Genomic DNA, 16,582 nt, shown 5'->3' with positions numbered 1-16,582 from the left:
TGCTCACTTTCAGGCCAAGCCTTCAGCCTCCTGGAGATTCTCTTGAGTTTCCCATACTTTCTTCTCTTTAAATAAGCAAGTTAATTTCTATGACGTGCACCCAAAGAGCCTAAACCAATACAGAATCCACTGTCCTTCCATGTTTTCCTCCAGTGGGCTCCACTTAGATAGATTGAAGAGGAATGAGAATTTTATCACAAAATTTTTACCTTATTTCAAGACTTCTACCACCTACACAGATCTTCAGAGTCTCCCCTGAAGGTTTGGTCCCAAGATAGCAGTGCTAAGAGGCTAGGCTTTTGGGTGGAGGCCAGCTCATAAATGTGAGTGTTCATGCCGCCTCTTTGCTTAACAAGCACCTCCTTCCTGGCCCCACACATCCAAGCTCCACACATCTACGTCAAGCCAGATTTCCAGAAGTCCTCCCCAAGCCATCCTCCCCTCCATGAACCCCAAGCTGGGGTGCCTGAACCCCTTCCAAGAGTTTTCTACTACACATGGGATAATCAAAATGTGCTATTATGCATCTGTAGGCCTCATATAAAAATAGGCAATCTACCTTTTAAACTAAAAAAAAACGAAAACAAAAAAAACTCAATGAAGTGCCTTCCAAAGTTCAGTCTGGGTTTAGAATGAAAAAGAAAAAAAAAGATTTTTTTTTTTATTATTGCTGATAGTTAGTGGCATTGATGGATCATGGTGGAGCTATCCACAATATGGCCAAATAATTTCACTGGAGAGGATTTTATATGGCTACAGCTAAAATTCAATGAAGTGATGCAGAAGACTCGATATAAAATATAACAGTGACTTTGCGTGCCCAATCAATTTTGGGGGCTGGAAGGGCCGGGAGAGCCTCCGCCCCCTCCCTCTTCATGGATGTGGCTTTAACTAGAACTGTAAATTCCGAGGCATGGGCAGTGGCGGGCAGTGGGGTCCAGCAGGTGATTGAAGAGTCCTCTAGCAACAAATCAGCAAGTAGTGGCAGCCACTGGGGACGTGTGACGGTGAGGGATGTTCAAAGAACTTCTTCAAAGCGGATCAGGGGTTTGCAGCCAGGTGACAATTTGGATCCATTCATGTCCTTATTTTCTACCTCAGTTGCCACATTTCTGAAAGGCTTGGGCCAGATCGATGGTTTTCATGGGTTTCTGGCACTTTGCCTTTGCTTTTGCCTTGTCTCTAGCAGAAGTCTTTTCAGCAGGGAATTTGCTGGCTTGTGCAGGGTATTGGTTTTGCCCACTCCAGACCCCACACTGCAGCCTTTCTACCCCACATCATGCATGACCTAGGATTATGTCACTGCCCCCTTGGCTGGCTGGCATCCTCTCCCATCTGTCCAGTAGCAAGGTCAGCAGGCGGCTGAGAGCTCAGTGTCCATTCTCCCAGCTCTCCACAACAACACAAAGAGCCTCCTGTGTGCAGTCCTTTTCCTCCAGCTCACAGCCTTCTCTTCCAGGTTGTAGAAACTTATCGTACCCCTACTTCCAGTTCTGCTCTCTCTCTCTCTCTCTCTCTCGCTCTCTCTCTCTCTCTCTCTCTCTCTCCTTTCTTCCTTCCTTCCTTTTCTTTCTTTCTCCTTCCTTCCTTCCTTCCTCCCTTCCTTCCTTCCTTCCTTGCCTTTGCCACTCCTAGGGCTTGAACTCAGGGCCTGGGTGCTGTCCCTAAGCCTTTTTTGCTCAAGGCTAGTGTTCTACCACTTCAGCCACAGCTCTATTTCCAGCTTTTGGGGGACTAATTGGAGATAGAATCTCATAGACTTTCCTGCTCGGACTGGCTTCAAACCACAATCCTCAGATCTCAGCCTCCTGAGTATCTAAGATTACAGATGTGAGCCACTGGCGCTTGGCCTTTCTGGGACTTCTCTCATCCTGTCTCACCTCCTCTCCACTCTATGGACACACAGCATCTCCTCCTTGCTGGGGAACAGATCTGGGAGGAGCTACTCTGCGGGTACCTGGGACAGGCATAGCAACCCTGCCCAGAGTACCTGCGGGAACCCTGTTTTCTTCTCTTTTTCTTGGAAGAAACGTTCCAAACCATCACTTACACAGAAATTGGGGGAAAGGATCCTCCATGAAATCACGAATATTGAAATCCTATGATCATTTACTCACTTGTGGAACTAACCTCAGTGGACCTCTCTAATGAGCAGATACTGTGCTAGACAGATGGCGCCTTTCACCTTTTTGCTATCACAGATTTTCCGAGACTGAGTACTGTATAAAGGAAGGAAAACGTTTGGGCTCATGGTTCTGGAGGCTGGAAGTGGACTTCCACATCTGATTCTGTTTCAACTCAGAGAGGAAAATGGAAGGCAAGCAGGTGGAGGGAGAAGGAAAAAGAGAAATGGAGCTGAATCCCAGCCATAGCTGGTTTATTCTCTTGAGAAAGGGTCTGCCTCAATGACATAAACACCTCCCATCAGGCTCCGCCCCCAACCTGCAGCCATGAGGAATTAAGGTTCTAACACATGAATTTTGGGAGGCACCCTGGAACGGAGGAGGGCTGGGCATGCAGAAATTGCACACAGAACTATTGTGTGAAGGTAATACCTGTGCCATGGTTAGTTCCTCAAAGTGTGGGCAGCACGTGAGAGATCACACATCTGTGTGTGATTATTACTGAGATGCACCCTTACCTTCCAGATCTGCTGTTTCCAGGGAGGTTTCAAGGCAAGCTGGCCTGGCTATCTCCAATCAGAATGATACATCATCCCCACCATTGTTGGAAGCGTCAGATCTTGAGGGTGAACAGCACAGCTCTCCAGAGTGTGCTTTTATGCAATCAGTGTTGAGTTTAAACACCACATCCGGTGCTGTCAGTCACAAAGGGACATAATGACACAACTTCAAAAGGGCAGAGTCCAAAAGGAAGGGTGTTATTAATGGAGGAGAAAAAAATTTAAATTGTATTAAAGAGCCTTTGAGTCTAGTGGAAAAAGCCAAGAAATGGGAACAAAATTAGCATTATTATAGCCTTTCATGATAACTTACTCTGGGTTTTTATGGTGGCTTTCAAAATGGGAGAAAAGGAGGGAAATTTCTAGCCGATAGCAATTTATCTGACCACGTACATTTCCCATCTCCAATGCCCCTGTGATAGTATTTCAAATGTTTTCTTTTCAGATCTGTTCTGTGGCTCTTTACACCTCACAGAGTTACTGGGGACACGGGGCTTTGTGTAGAACAGTAAATGGCCACCCCCTCAGAGGCCTTTCAGGAAAAGGTTGTGTTTAAGGGCCAGGAATTGTATTTATTTGCATCTTAATAATCCAGGCCTTCACAGGACTTTAGAGTATGGGTGAGCTGCCTGCCACATGTCACCTCAGGTCTCAGGGGACACACAAGACGACTGGGTGAGGACAAGGCCTTGCTCCATCCACCACACAAGCTCCCGTTTCTGTTTTCTGTACTCTGCTGGGTCCATTCATCTCCAGAACTCCATCACAAAACCGAAGCTTCGCCTCTATTATGTGTATCTTTCTTTATCCTCCCATCTCAACTTCTGTGTCTATGAACTTGACTGCTCTGCTACCCAAATGACTTCTTTACTAGGAAGGTTAGACTTGAGAGCGGGTATCAGGAGGCGGTCATGAGGATACCCTGGGGCTGTTCTCTGAGATCACTTGATTCACCGCCTTCTAACTGTCTCCTGTTTGGTAACCCTGGAGAAGACTGGCAGGAGGATGGCATCTAAGGACAGAACGAGATCTATCCTGTAGCACCTCCCAGGGGAGATGGAGACTCCCGCGCAGCACTGACAAGCAATCACAGAGTTCTAGTATTTGGAGGGTAGAGCCTTTTGTCTGTTCTAGTTTCTAAACACTGTCTAAAGCAGAGCACCTTGCTGTAAACCCCTCCCCTCCCACGGAAGTGACTTCCAGAGAAACTAAAAGAGTCACCACCCATCCACCTTTAGTTTTTTGTCCTTTCTTCTCAATACTCCCATAGGCTGTAGACCAAGCCTTTTACATATATGTCTTTGGGGGTTCTGTCCAACATCTTTCTAAAGGACACGGTTGAAGAAGAAATTAACAATTAAATGAGAAAGCATCTTGACCTGAAGATCACTGAAGACAACTTACCTGAATTTGTGAGGTGTCCCTGCGGGAGTGCTCAGTACCTATCTTAGACAATGAGTGGTCTCAGACCAATGGCTGCAGCCTGGAAAAATAAGAAACAATTAACTCAAAGTAATCCAGGACCACCCCTAAAGCCATACATACTGTCTACCTCAACAGACACAGAATAATTCTAGGATACACAAATTAATCTGCAGCTGCAGTAAGCAATTCCATGGTCACCTGAGGCTCTGGGAGAGGAGGAGACAGAAGGATTTCCAAGGGACACAAAGAAACTTTTTTGGGGGGGAATAGAGGGGTCATAGACATGTCGGCTATAGTCTGGGACAAAACTGAACCAATGTGGATGCTTTAAATATGCGGAATTATTGGATGCATTTATAGCTCAGTAAAACTGTTAGACTATTTCTGAAGGAAAAAGAAGCTCTCCTTTGCATGGAACTTGGAGCTGTGAATGCCGAAGCCCGAGGCTCTTGGCTGTCTTCCTGACATTGCAAGGAGAAAACCTGCCTGAGAGGCAGCCAACCCAGAAGAAAAATAACTAAATAAAACCGAAAGAGGTCAGAAGAAAGACCACCAGGTTCTTCTGGTGACCCATGGAAACTTGGATCCACATTTAGTCACTGAGACAGTACAATGTGATTGCGCTACTAGAAGTGCAGGTTTCTCTGTTGCGATGGAAGGGTTCCGTGTAACCCGCCACCAGAAAGGCTTCCGGCTATCTTCGATCACCATTGGGTAAGAGCTGACATCTGGGGTCCAGGAGGGCCCTGCTTCTGCTTCCTTTGAGGTAGGGGCCCCTGAGCCCCAGGGAACTTTTCAGTGTGTGCGTGCACTGGGCTGTGTCCAGCAGATTCACGGTGAGTTGCTATGCCTAAGAGAAATATTTTTAGCCACACACAGAGGGGTTTGAAGATAAGCAAATGCCCAGAACAAATTCTGGAAAGGATCAACCATGTGCGCAACCCACTGCCAAACTAGGTCAGCCCGGGGCTCAGCCGGCCATAATTTTCTGGGGGTGGAGGGAGATGACCAGGCCTGGGCTCCACCCACTCCTGGGGCCTATGGGCCTTCCAGAGGCCAGCATGAGTTGGTAGTGGGCACAGCAGATGCCATGTTTAAGGAAAAGCGAGAAAATAACTGGGAATTACTTTATGTGTTTTATCTGTAATATGCAACAATAGTTTCCTGACAGACCTCGGTCCCCCCCCCCACCCACCCAATGTGCTGTGACATCCAGAAATAAGGATCCCATCACCCCAGGGTTTGGCTGCTTCCATGCCTGGCGCTTTATCTCTCCACCAGCTGGACTTTTCTCCTTTTGAAGACGCAGTCTTCTGAAGCAGGGATGTGCATGCTAGTTGTAAGGAAACTGAGTCATGAAGATATCCAAATAAGGAAAGGGCAGAGAGCAAACTCAGACCAACAGACTTTTATCTTGGGTAAAAACCTGAGAGGGACCATAGTCTTGCTGCCAGGCTGGAGAGACAAATGACGGCTTTCTTACAACCGAGGTCTCCTTTCATTAGGCAGAGAGAGTGAAGTCGGGCAGGGCAGGGTCTGGGGTGGTTCGACACAGGAAGTGGGGGGGGGGGAATGACAAGATGGGAAAGAGGGAAGGGCTCTTTGTTCGGAGATTGCATCTTTTTTTTTTTTTTTTTTTTTTTGTCGGTCGTGGGGCCTGAACTCTGGGCCTGGGTGCTGTCCCTCAAATCTTCAGCTCAAGGCTAGCACTCTACCACTTGAGCCACAGTGCCACTTCTGGCTTTTTCTGCTTATGTGGTGCTGAGGAATTGAACCCAGGGCCTCATGCATGCAAGGCAAGCACTCTACCACTGAGCCACCTTCCCAGCCCGAGATTGCATCTTAAGTTCTAGGAAAGCATCTGTTTGTAGCAGCCATGTCAACAAATAGTCAGGCCCCCAATTCACTGATGATCTCTTTTGTTGTTTTGTTTTGTTTTGTTTTTTGTCGGTTGTGGGGCCTGAACTCTGGGCCTGGGCGCTGTCCCTCAGCTCTTCAGCTCAAGGCTAGCACTCTACACCCTACCACTCCACCACTTCCAGCCTTTTCTGTTTATGTGGTGTTGAGGAATCAAACCAGGGCCTCATGAATGCAAGGCAAGCATTCTACTGCTGAGCTGCCTTCCCAGCCCCACTGATAAACTCTTTTACAACCACAAGGTATGTTTGCCAAGAGAGGAAAACGGGGAGGGATCTGATTCAGATTCAACAAGGTCTACAACAAGGGTAGTTTTATGACTGTCAGGGAGAAAGGCGAATGTTTTGAGTTTAAGTCATTTTCCATCACTGGTCACCCCTATATCCTGCACCCCGACATGGAAGCGTCAGTGAAGTCGCTCTTATTGGAAGGCCATCTTGGGCAAGCTGCTCTGCTGGTGCTAGCACTTGCATTTCTGGATGCCCATTGGTGCCCAAATACAGTTCTGCACAGATGGGGTATGCTGCCCTCCACTCTGCACTTAGTCACTTGCTAATGCACTTAGGAAAAAGTCCAAATTGCCATGCTCCTGACCTTTCCTTCTACAATGTTCTGCCAGGGGCTCCCATGAGGCTCAGCTCTTGGTGGCTGTTCTAGACTGTTCTAGACTCAGTTCTCTCAGAACACAATCTGTTCACCATGACCAATTCATTGCATTTATTCCAGAACATGGAATCTATACTGAGAACCCAGCTGTGGAAGGAAGCAAAATGGGCTTTAAAGGTTTCCTCCAGGTTTAAGAATTTTGCACACGGGGAAGGGAGGTGAAGAGTAAACAAAGGAGGAGGCTGCAATGCTTGGTAAGAAATGTATGCATTATCCTGCCCATGTAATTGTAGCCCCTCTGTACAGTATGTTCTCAAATAAAATAAAATAAAATTTAAAAAAAAAAAAAGAATTTTGCACAAGCGAGAAAATAACTGGGAATTACTTTATGTGTTTTATCAGTAATAGGTAGAAATAGTTTCCATAAAGAATCCGGGAGAGTGAGCAGGAAAGGAAGTGATTGCTCCTGTCATACATACATGATTCAGTTTTTGTTGGGTCAGGAGTTGCTGGGGACAGAGCCAGGAGATCATGTCTGTTCCTGATACGGCCACAAGAGGGCGCCCCAACAGCCGGGCCTACCTGAAAAAGGAAGCTGCATTCCTGTAGGTGAAAACTGACAAAACTTGATTATAAAAGGTGTCTTCAAATCCTCCTCTTCTTCTTGCTGTCATGCTAAACGCAGTCACCCCACACTTTAGGTCTGCTCTATACATCCCACGGGGACCCAAGAAGCAGTGTCCTTTTAAATCTGGGTCATTTGATTTGGGGCATCCGTGTATCCTGGGAGCTGCTCCTGCGATTTGCAAGGTGAATTTCAGAGCAACAAGATTAAAGATTCAGAAAACCAGGAAAGTTAACACGGAGCCCTGAAGACCAGTCGCTGACAATAGAGCCAGAACAATTACTTACCATTCTGAATTTCTGATCCTCCCGAAGAAAGAGCCATCACCTCCCAATTGTTTGTGAAGATCCGGCTGCCATCTCCCTTCCCCAAATTTGTCGGGATCTTTTTCAATTCATATTTCAATAGACTCTAGTGCTCTCCCTCTCTCATTCTTTGATCATCATCATCATTACCATTATTATTGTTATTATTATTATTATGCCAGGGTCTTGGGATCATTATGTGATTGCTGTAATTAAGCTTAAAGCAGGTTTTGGGTTTTTTTGTTTGTTTTTTTGGCCTAAGAGAGGGAAGGGTCCACCACTAGAGCTGGGATTGCCTGGGCTGTAATTTCTGGTGCTGGCACAAATAGGTCCTTCACCACGTGGCATGCTTCGCCTGCTCTCTGAGGCCGGTACAGCCGGCAAAATGACCATAAATGGCTAAGTATAGCAGAGTGATTACAGGCCCAGCCTACCATTGTGTCGCCTCATCAACTGTCATTGTGGAGGCTGCAGTTTCTGTGGTCCCTCCTTCTCCTTGCTGCCTGCTGCAGCCAGTTTCTAGGACAGGAATGAAGCTGGGTGGTGAGCCACCAGCCGGCTTGGGGGGGAGGGGGAGGAAAGCCATGGCAGGTGTGGCTTGAGCCACATTCCTTGGGGAGCTGTTGTGTATGCGACTCTCTAAAGGGAGAGTGGCTGTGTGGAGGTAATGCTCAGCCCCGCTGGCCTCAGCGTTCTCTTCTGTGGAATGGGACTGTAATATGGCTTCCTTGCTACCTAGGGTAGATTTAAGAAGCAATGAATCGAGAAGAAAATGAATGAATTGAGCGAACTCCCCTGCGGAGATGGATGTGCTCACGCACACTCACACATTCTCATCCACACACCCACACCACGTGCACACCCCCTGTGTGTGACACTGTAAGAAGCGTGTGCACTTGTAGCTTCTTGGCAATAGAAATGGAGTGTGATCCCGGAGAAGCTCTGTGCCAGGGGGTGACCTTTGGCCCGGCTGACTAATGACAACACTGGCGTGCCCCAAAATGCTTCCAGAGGGCTCTGCACGGAACAACGTCACACTGCCCGCAGGAGTGCTCTGGCGTTTCACTGGGGCAGAGCAGGGCTTCCTCTGCTGTTCTAAGCCTCGTGCCCGGCTGCAAATCCTGGCACCTGAGATCACCTGCTGAGTGATCTTAGGCTAGTCACTTAACTTCTCTGAGTTCTGGTTTGTTCCTCTCCAGGGTTCACTTCAAGAGCATGTGAACTGCATTCCTACTTAGCTTCATGTTTTACTCATCATTCTGAAGTCCTGAGAACTTTTGAACAGGGAATCTGTCTTTCCATTTTGCCCTGGGCCCGGTAAATGGCATGGCTGTCCTTCTCTGTGCGACGGGAGGGCGGCTCACCTCGGAGGTGGTTGGTGGAAGTAGCCTGATCTCAGGGCCGGCAGCCATTCTGGATTCTCGCGTGATGTCTTCCCAGGCAGATTAAGCACCCATCCCTCACCGATCTCACTACACATAGGGTCAAAATACACCAAGGTGGGGATGAATCAAACACCATCGGAAATCAAGGATCCCACAGCAACCTCAACTTCTCAGAGGTGGGACAAAGAAAAGTAGGAATTCTTTCCCTGTGATTTCCATGTCATGGAGGAGTCAGAACCCCTCAAGGACTCCATAGACTGACCAGAAACCCCACCAACACAGCGCTGGTCCGCCTGCTCCCACTAGCCACACCACCTACCCCAAGTGGGAAACGTGGGGACACACACATCTCTCCTGCACACTTGAAGTCCCCTGGGCCCTGCCTCCTTCTCTGGCCACTTCTGCAGTGACCAGACCCAGACAGATGTCCACCCGTGATCCCACACCATGTCCTCTGCCCTGGAAGAACAATCTGATGTCACTAAATAAGGCAGGGGAAAGCAGACCCAGAGAAAATGGGTTCAAGGCCACCCTTGGCCAATAAGGATGGGAGCTGTGTGGACCAAGCCCCTTTGGCTTACAACTTGCAAACGTGTTACTCAGGGCTACTTAGAAGGTTTGGGGACCAAGCACAGTCCCCCAGCCTCAACCATATTGCTTCTTGCTGCCAGCCCTCATGCAGATTAGAAGGAATCCCTGGAAGCCAGGCTTTTGGCTCTGCTCTGCCCTTTGGAGACCCCCAGGCTGATAACCCTCGTGCCTGTCCTGAAAAAAAAAAAAAAGAAAGGATTCATTTACAACAGAACGCCATCTCCTCCCACCAGTGTTTGAAGAATCGATGGGATGCTTTAGCTGCATTGTAATAGGCAAATAAAAAAGAAGTAATCTATAACAAAAAAAGTACAATGCTTTCCCCCCATTTGTCCATGAGTCTGCAAAACGCTCCAAGAAAGCCAATGTGGCAAAAGACGGTGGGTGCTTTTTTGAAGAATCACCCTATGGTGACTTGCAGGTGACAACCCCGGGGTCCCTGGATTGACCTTGACCCTGACCTGGCCGAAAGAGCCAGTCGGGCCTTCACCCTCCCGCAGCACTGGGCAGGCATCCATTCCCTGGAGGACGGGGTGTGGCATTAAACCTGAGTCCATTTCTGTATGACCTTCTGACCTTCACACCTTCTCTGGTTCCCATCCTGGCCTTCCTCCCACGATCAGGCCGGCCATCCGTAACAAAATGAATAAAGCTATTTCCTCCAAGAGGAAACAGAGGCAACTGCCACTCCCAAAGGAGATTCCATTTGGGGACTTGAAGAGGTAGGAGCAGACAGTAAGCATGGGACTGTGTATAGAGCCAGCCAGCTCTGTGGCAGAAATGCAGGCAAACAGAACAGGTAAGAGGTTCGGGAATGGAGGATGAAGGGGGTGGGAGGGGAGAGGGGAGGGGGGGGCAGATACTGCATAAGCATGTCCCGTGTGACACTCATCCCTCCCACACTGATGCAAATAAATGGCCCGAAAAGACTGTGATGTAAAGTAATCATCATTCAGTGCTGTCTCCTTCCTGTGGCCAGGAATTCCAGAGATGCTCTGGTTTGCAGTCTCCGGCAGATGTGGGATGGAGGCTGGAGCAGCAGCAGAGCAGAGGTACACAGTGTGTCTTTCCTCTTAGAGTCCCAGGTGTGGGCTCCCTGTATGAGCTAGGTCTGGACCTCCTTATAGTTTGGAGGTCATATGCAGGGAAATTGCTCAGGATCTCAGCATCCTAAAAGGTACTCACACCCTCTTAAAGAGATGATTAGCATTAAAATCAGACAGTAGGGATACACCTCCATCCAATGTGACCACCATCCTCATTAGAAGAGAATGAGACAGACCAAGGGCCATGTGAGCCATAGGGGGAAAGCAGCCTGTGTGGGAGCCAGGATTTAAGCCCTCAAAGGAATTCAAATCTGGTGATATCTTGATCTCAGCTTTCCAGACTCCACAGATCTGTGGGTCTGTGGCTCCAGTGTGTGGTGCATTGCTGCTCGGCTGGAGCGCATGGGTACATTTGTCTGGAAGCTACCATGGATTGCATCGTCAGGAAATGAAGCTGAGGGAGCGTGAAGCAGATCCCTCCCCAGGCCAGGCCTCTGATCAGAACACAGCAGAACACAGCTCCGCCAGAGGCCTGGCTCTTCCCACGAGAGACCCCGAGCAAGACTCCAGCGAAACCAAGGCTGATCTTCGGTCCGAAGTGTGGGACGAGTGTCACCACCAGCTACCACACTTAGGACCCTCTGTCATGCCTCTTGGACACCCAATACATCATTGGAAGTCACAGTCAGTTGCCCGTGTTTTGTTGATTACAAGCAAGCCACCTAGACGCGCACATCGGGATGGAGGTATTGCTGTGGCCAAATGACACCTGCATAATTGAATTTTAATTTGTGGCTCATATGTAAACCGAGCTGGCTTTGTGTGTCTGCAGCATCTTCAGCAGCTCTGCTTATGTTTTCTCCCCTTGGTCTTCACGTGGGCATCAAGGGAGGCCTGCGTGAGCCCCCTGATCGATGTCTGCCTGTCCCTTGAAGGAGCCCCCGAGACACACAGTGCCAGCCACGAGGCCCTTCCAAACAGTGCCTCCTCATCAAGCACTTTCACGTGACGCCTTAGCAAACAGAAGCACCTGTGTACTCCTGCGAGTCTCCTCCCGGGGCTGGTCCCACAGGGCAGGTTCGGGAGACACAGGTGCGATGAGGGAAGGGACCCTGGGACCCTGGGCCCCCAGCCAGTTCTCAGAGCTTTACCTGCTCTAAGAAGGTCCTGGGCCCACTCAGAAAACCAGACTCAGAAGTGCCCTCAGCTTCTCCATAAGCCATGACACAGGGCCTCCTGTACCCTCCGCCAGGAAGGGCCTTGCAGATATTTAGGCCCAGCAGACAGTTGCCTTCTGCGCTATCTCCACCTAGTGGATGTGCCAGGGTGCTTCTCCACCGGGATAAGCCTTCCCAGTTGCCCCCGGGGTGGGGACTGGGGGAGGGGGCAGGTTCTGTCCAGAGGAAAGAGGCTGAGGATGGGCTGCAGGCTCTAAACCATCTGCCCTGACCTCTTTAGAGACACAATAGCCTTGACACCCAGACACGGTGGACAGACGGTTTTCTAAATTCCCCAGCCTAGCTGGGATTTGTAGAGTTTGGCCAGGAGACAGAGCAGGATGGAGTCCCGTGATACTGAGGACTTGGGAGGCCCCGGGGGATTGTGGGAGGAAGGGAAGGGAAGGGAGGTCAGGGGAAGTGGCTAAGGTCCTGGATGGGAGATGTGCTCAGGGATGGCAGAAGCCCCTCGTGTCCAGGAGGAGCCCACCAAGTGGCCTCTTTCTGCATGGCCCAGCAGGAGTAGCAAGCTCCATGGCCCCCAAGGAAACACAAGCCTGGCGGGGTGACTGGGGCCACTGAGGACCATGGAGAGGGGCCTGCAGGGAAGGGGCCACTGAAATTCTTACAGCTACAGCAAGTGGGCCTGCACCCGGCAATGAGCATTGCATTCGACACAGATGGAACATTTGTTCCCACTGGATCTCTTCACATTCTTCTTTGATGTTGGGTTGTAGGTAGGGACCGTGATCATATTGCTTTTGCAGACTGACACCTGACCTGGGTCAGTGGTCTCTCTGACCAAACCAGAACAAGGTAGACAGAAGGTTGCATAAGTGTGGGGGGGGGAGACCTTTTCTACCCCACCCCTACTGCCACCAGGACCCTGAAGATGCTGAAACAGGATTGGATGATGATTGGATTCTGGAAAACACTGTAATTGCCCAGCAGCCTGCTTGATCTGATGAGCTCGCTATACTGGGGTTACACTGAGCATCCTGGGAGAGGGTAGGGTCTACTCTGTGCAGTGGGGTTTATAAAGAACATTATATCAAGCCAGGCATGGTGGTACATGCCTGTCATCCTAGCCCTCACAAAGATGGGGCAGGGGAATTTGTGAGTTTGAAGCTAGCCTGGGCTGCATAGCAAGAACCGATCTTCCAAAGCAGTCAACTAGAGGAAAAATCCAGAAGCTTCATTCTGAGCATGCTTAGGTAAATGAACAGTGCACTTCCTTGCTCAGCCTGGCCTACCTAAGGTGCTCTTTGGTCTGACCTTGGTGCTGTGATTGAATCCAGGGTTGAGTCCAGCTGAGTTATTCACTTGTGATTTGAACCACTTACTTACCCTTCAGGTCTTCCTTTTCAATACAGGTGTATTCTGTCTAGTGCGGAGATAAGAAAACATTTTCTGTGACAGGCTAGAGTAAATATTGAAGGCTTCAAAGGTCCCAGAGCCTCTGTTTTAACCTGTTTTAACAATGCTCAGAGGGACTGTGTTCCAATAAAACTTTATTCATAAAAGCAGACAGACAGCAGACTTAAGACTGCCAACCCTGAATGAAGTATGGTAAAAGCTATGCAGTTACAAAGAGACTCCACAATACCGTGACTTCAGGAAGGCAGGACATTTGTCTGTCCTGCATTGACAGCCTAGAGAAGGTCCATCTAGCTTGTGGGACAGCTCCATCCCCTGAGGTCATTCAGGATCCAGGCTGGTTCCATTGCTTGCCTCCTGTACTCCAAGGAATAGTCAAACAAGAGCTAGGATGAGGCTAGAGCGGTGGCAGTCACACATACAGAGGGAATGGCTTAAGAGACAAAACTACAGAAATAATTGTACTGGCCCCAACCCCCTATAATGATGAGTGGATCAAGCAAATGTGGTACATAGACACAATGGAATTTTTTGACTCATCCATCAGGAAGAATAATATGTCATGTGTAAGGAAATGGATGGACCTAGAACAAATCATGTTAAGTGAGGTAAGCTAGGCTCAGAGAGACAAATGGCTCAGGATTTCTCTCATGGATAGAAGCTAGATCTAAAATATACCTGTGTATGAGAACAGACACAGGGCTCAATGCAGATAGGATTTACAAACTGACCAAGGGAGGGGAGACTTGTGGGGGAAACCCAAAGGCGTAACTCCCCTAAACAGGTAATGTACTGTTTATCAAAACAGGAAGTTGTGATAAACAGGAAGCAGAAACATGTTCTTGGGGGGAGGTGGAGAGGGGGCACAAGAATGGAGGGGGAAGAGTGGGCAAATGCAGTCATTGAACATTGTGTAAAAAAATGAACTATGTAACTTCTACACCATCATTCATCGGAATGAAGACACCTGGAACTGCATATTCCAGACCGTTATCCTGTGTTACCTACAGAAGATGGCCCCCCAGAAGCAACACCCACCATCTCTGGATCCGGCTCTCTGCTTCCTTCCTGCCACATCTGGGTGTTGAAGCCAGAAGCTCCAAGGGGATTCAGACCCACCGTGAACCATGATTCTAGGCTCAAACCCTGTGTCTGGCACCAAGAGAATGGCTGGCTTCTGGCACGGAAGAGAGGCCCGCATTGTTGAGTACGTACTTGATACAAGAAGGCGTGGAGGACGCAGAAAGAGCTGGCCTTGGGGAGTCCCTGGTCACCCATGTCGGGGAGAGCAAGAGCCCCATGATGGCTGGCTTTGATCTTATTTTTGTCTGTGTCACAGTGGCCTAAGCATTGTGGCTCTCAATTTCATTATCTGCAAAATGAATTGGGAATGTGGACCTTGCCCAGGATTGTGAGGGTCCCATCTTATATAAAGTTCAAACTAATCCAAGATAGCAACAGGACAGGAAACAGGGTGGTTCTCTCCAGCTGCCCTGGAGAGTGTTGGAGATAGTGTATCGTGACAGATGCCAGATTGGAGGGGAGACGCGAGGCTCTGACGCATTTAAATTTCAGAAAAACAACATCCCTCTGGGGTGTGTGGATGACCCACGCAATCTTTAGGACTAAACCCCAAATCTATCATTGTGTATCTGAAATTCAGATTTTTACAGGTCATCCATGTTTTCTCTGCAGCCATGCAGTCCATCAACGGATGGACACAGTTCTGAAGTGAGGGCTAGGCTGTTGTGAGAACCCAGGGCAGCAGCCTCCGGCACAAGGCCTTCCTGCCTCCCGGGCCTCCTGCCCCAGCCACACTTGAATCTTCATAGAACATTCCATTACCTCTCCCCATCTTTCATTTCCTCCGTTTGAAGTCACTTCTTTTTTTTCTCGGACAACTTTCCACTCTTCCGCCCTCTGAGCCGTAACGACGATAAATCACGATCTGGAATTCCACGCTGGGAACCAGCCAGGCCGGCCGAGAACCTCCTCCCTGGAAGTTTCTACGGGGTTATTTATTGTGACAGAAAATGCAAATGCTTTGCCTTCATATAGGAGAGGAAAAGCCACCTCAGCAGAAAGTGCAGATGGAAAAGGATGGGGTGGGGACTGTCATTTTTAGTAAGTGGAGCAGATACTCCACATGGCTGAAAATACAAAACACCAGAAAAATTGCCTGATTTTCTGTGTTACCGTAAGAAATGTAACATTGACCCGTTTCTCCTTTGGGGATCCCAGAATGGCACTGTAGGACCTGAGTGTCGAGGCGATGTGATGTGAAAGGCTGAGAAAACAGCAAATAAACGCATGGAAAGGGACCCTGCTCAACTAGCCCGGGCGGGCGTCCTTTCTCTCCAGCGCCCCCGTGGCTCTCACAGCACAGCTCTGTCAGTGCTGCTGCAGTTCTTTGTTCTGCCCTGATTCCTATCAACAAGAGCTTTGCAAGTTGCCACAAATATATTACCTTTGCCGGGCACTGGTGGCTCACCCCTGTAATCTTAGTTACTCAGGAGGCTGAGATCTGAGGATCACAGTTGAAAGCCAGCCTGGGAAGGAAAGCCTGTGAGACTCTTATATCTAATTATTCACCAAAAAGCCAGAAGTGGAGTTGTGGTTCAAGTAGTAGAGCATTCACCTTGAGTACAAACGCTCAGGGACATCATTCAGACTCTGAGTTCAAGCCCCAGGACTGGCATACACACAAAAAAATATTGTCCTGGTCCTAAGCAAAGGATTCCATGAGGTTGGACCTCCAACATGAAAGGTTAGGGCTCTTCTTTCTAAGATGTGCAACACGGTCAAAAATGATTTGTGTTTTCGACTTGGTTTGGAGGCCATTTCCTTCAGTGCTACACCAGCTACACCAGTTTGCCTCACTCTCCTCAAGAATTTCCACCCCAAGCACAGTGTTGAGAACACACTACATTTCAAGCTCCTTAAATGCTTGATACATTTCTTAAGACTTCTCCATCTCTTGTATTCTTATGTACAAGAGATGTTCTTTTCACAGTGGGTGTGCAGAATCAGCTAAAAAAAAAAAAAGATTCAAATGAAAAGCTTAATTTGAGCCAAGCATGGTGGGCACATGCCCGTAATCCCAGAGTCAAGAAGCTGAGGCAAGAGGAATGTGAGTTCAAAGCCAAACATGGGATACAGAGGAAGACCTTGTCTCAAACAACAACAAAAAGTTGATTTGGACTTTTGCATGACTGATGAGCCATGATGTTGACCCCAGAGGGACAGAAAAAGAATCTAAACTTAAAATTAATTAAATAAATATTTTGGAGTTGCCACGAGCCTGGAATTCCTAGAGGAATGTGGATGCGTGGCAACGAATGCCAGCAGGGTGTGCAAGGCAGAGCCTGGCGCAGGGCAAGTATCAATCCCTTAAGTCCCTTCCCC

The sequence above is a fragment of the Dipodomys merriami genome, unplaced genomic scaffold (assembly GCF_024711535.1).
Source record: "Dipodomys merriami isolate MVZ:Mamm:240054 unplaced genomic scaffold, mDipMer1.0.p SCAF_9, whole genome shotgun sequence".
NCBI lineage: Eukaryota > Metazoa > Chordata > Mammalia > Rodentia > Heteromyidae > Dipodomys > Dipodomys merriami.
This window is presented reverse-complemented; position numbering follows the sequence as displayed.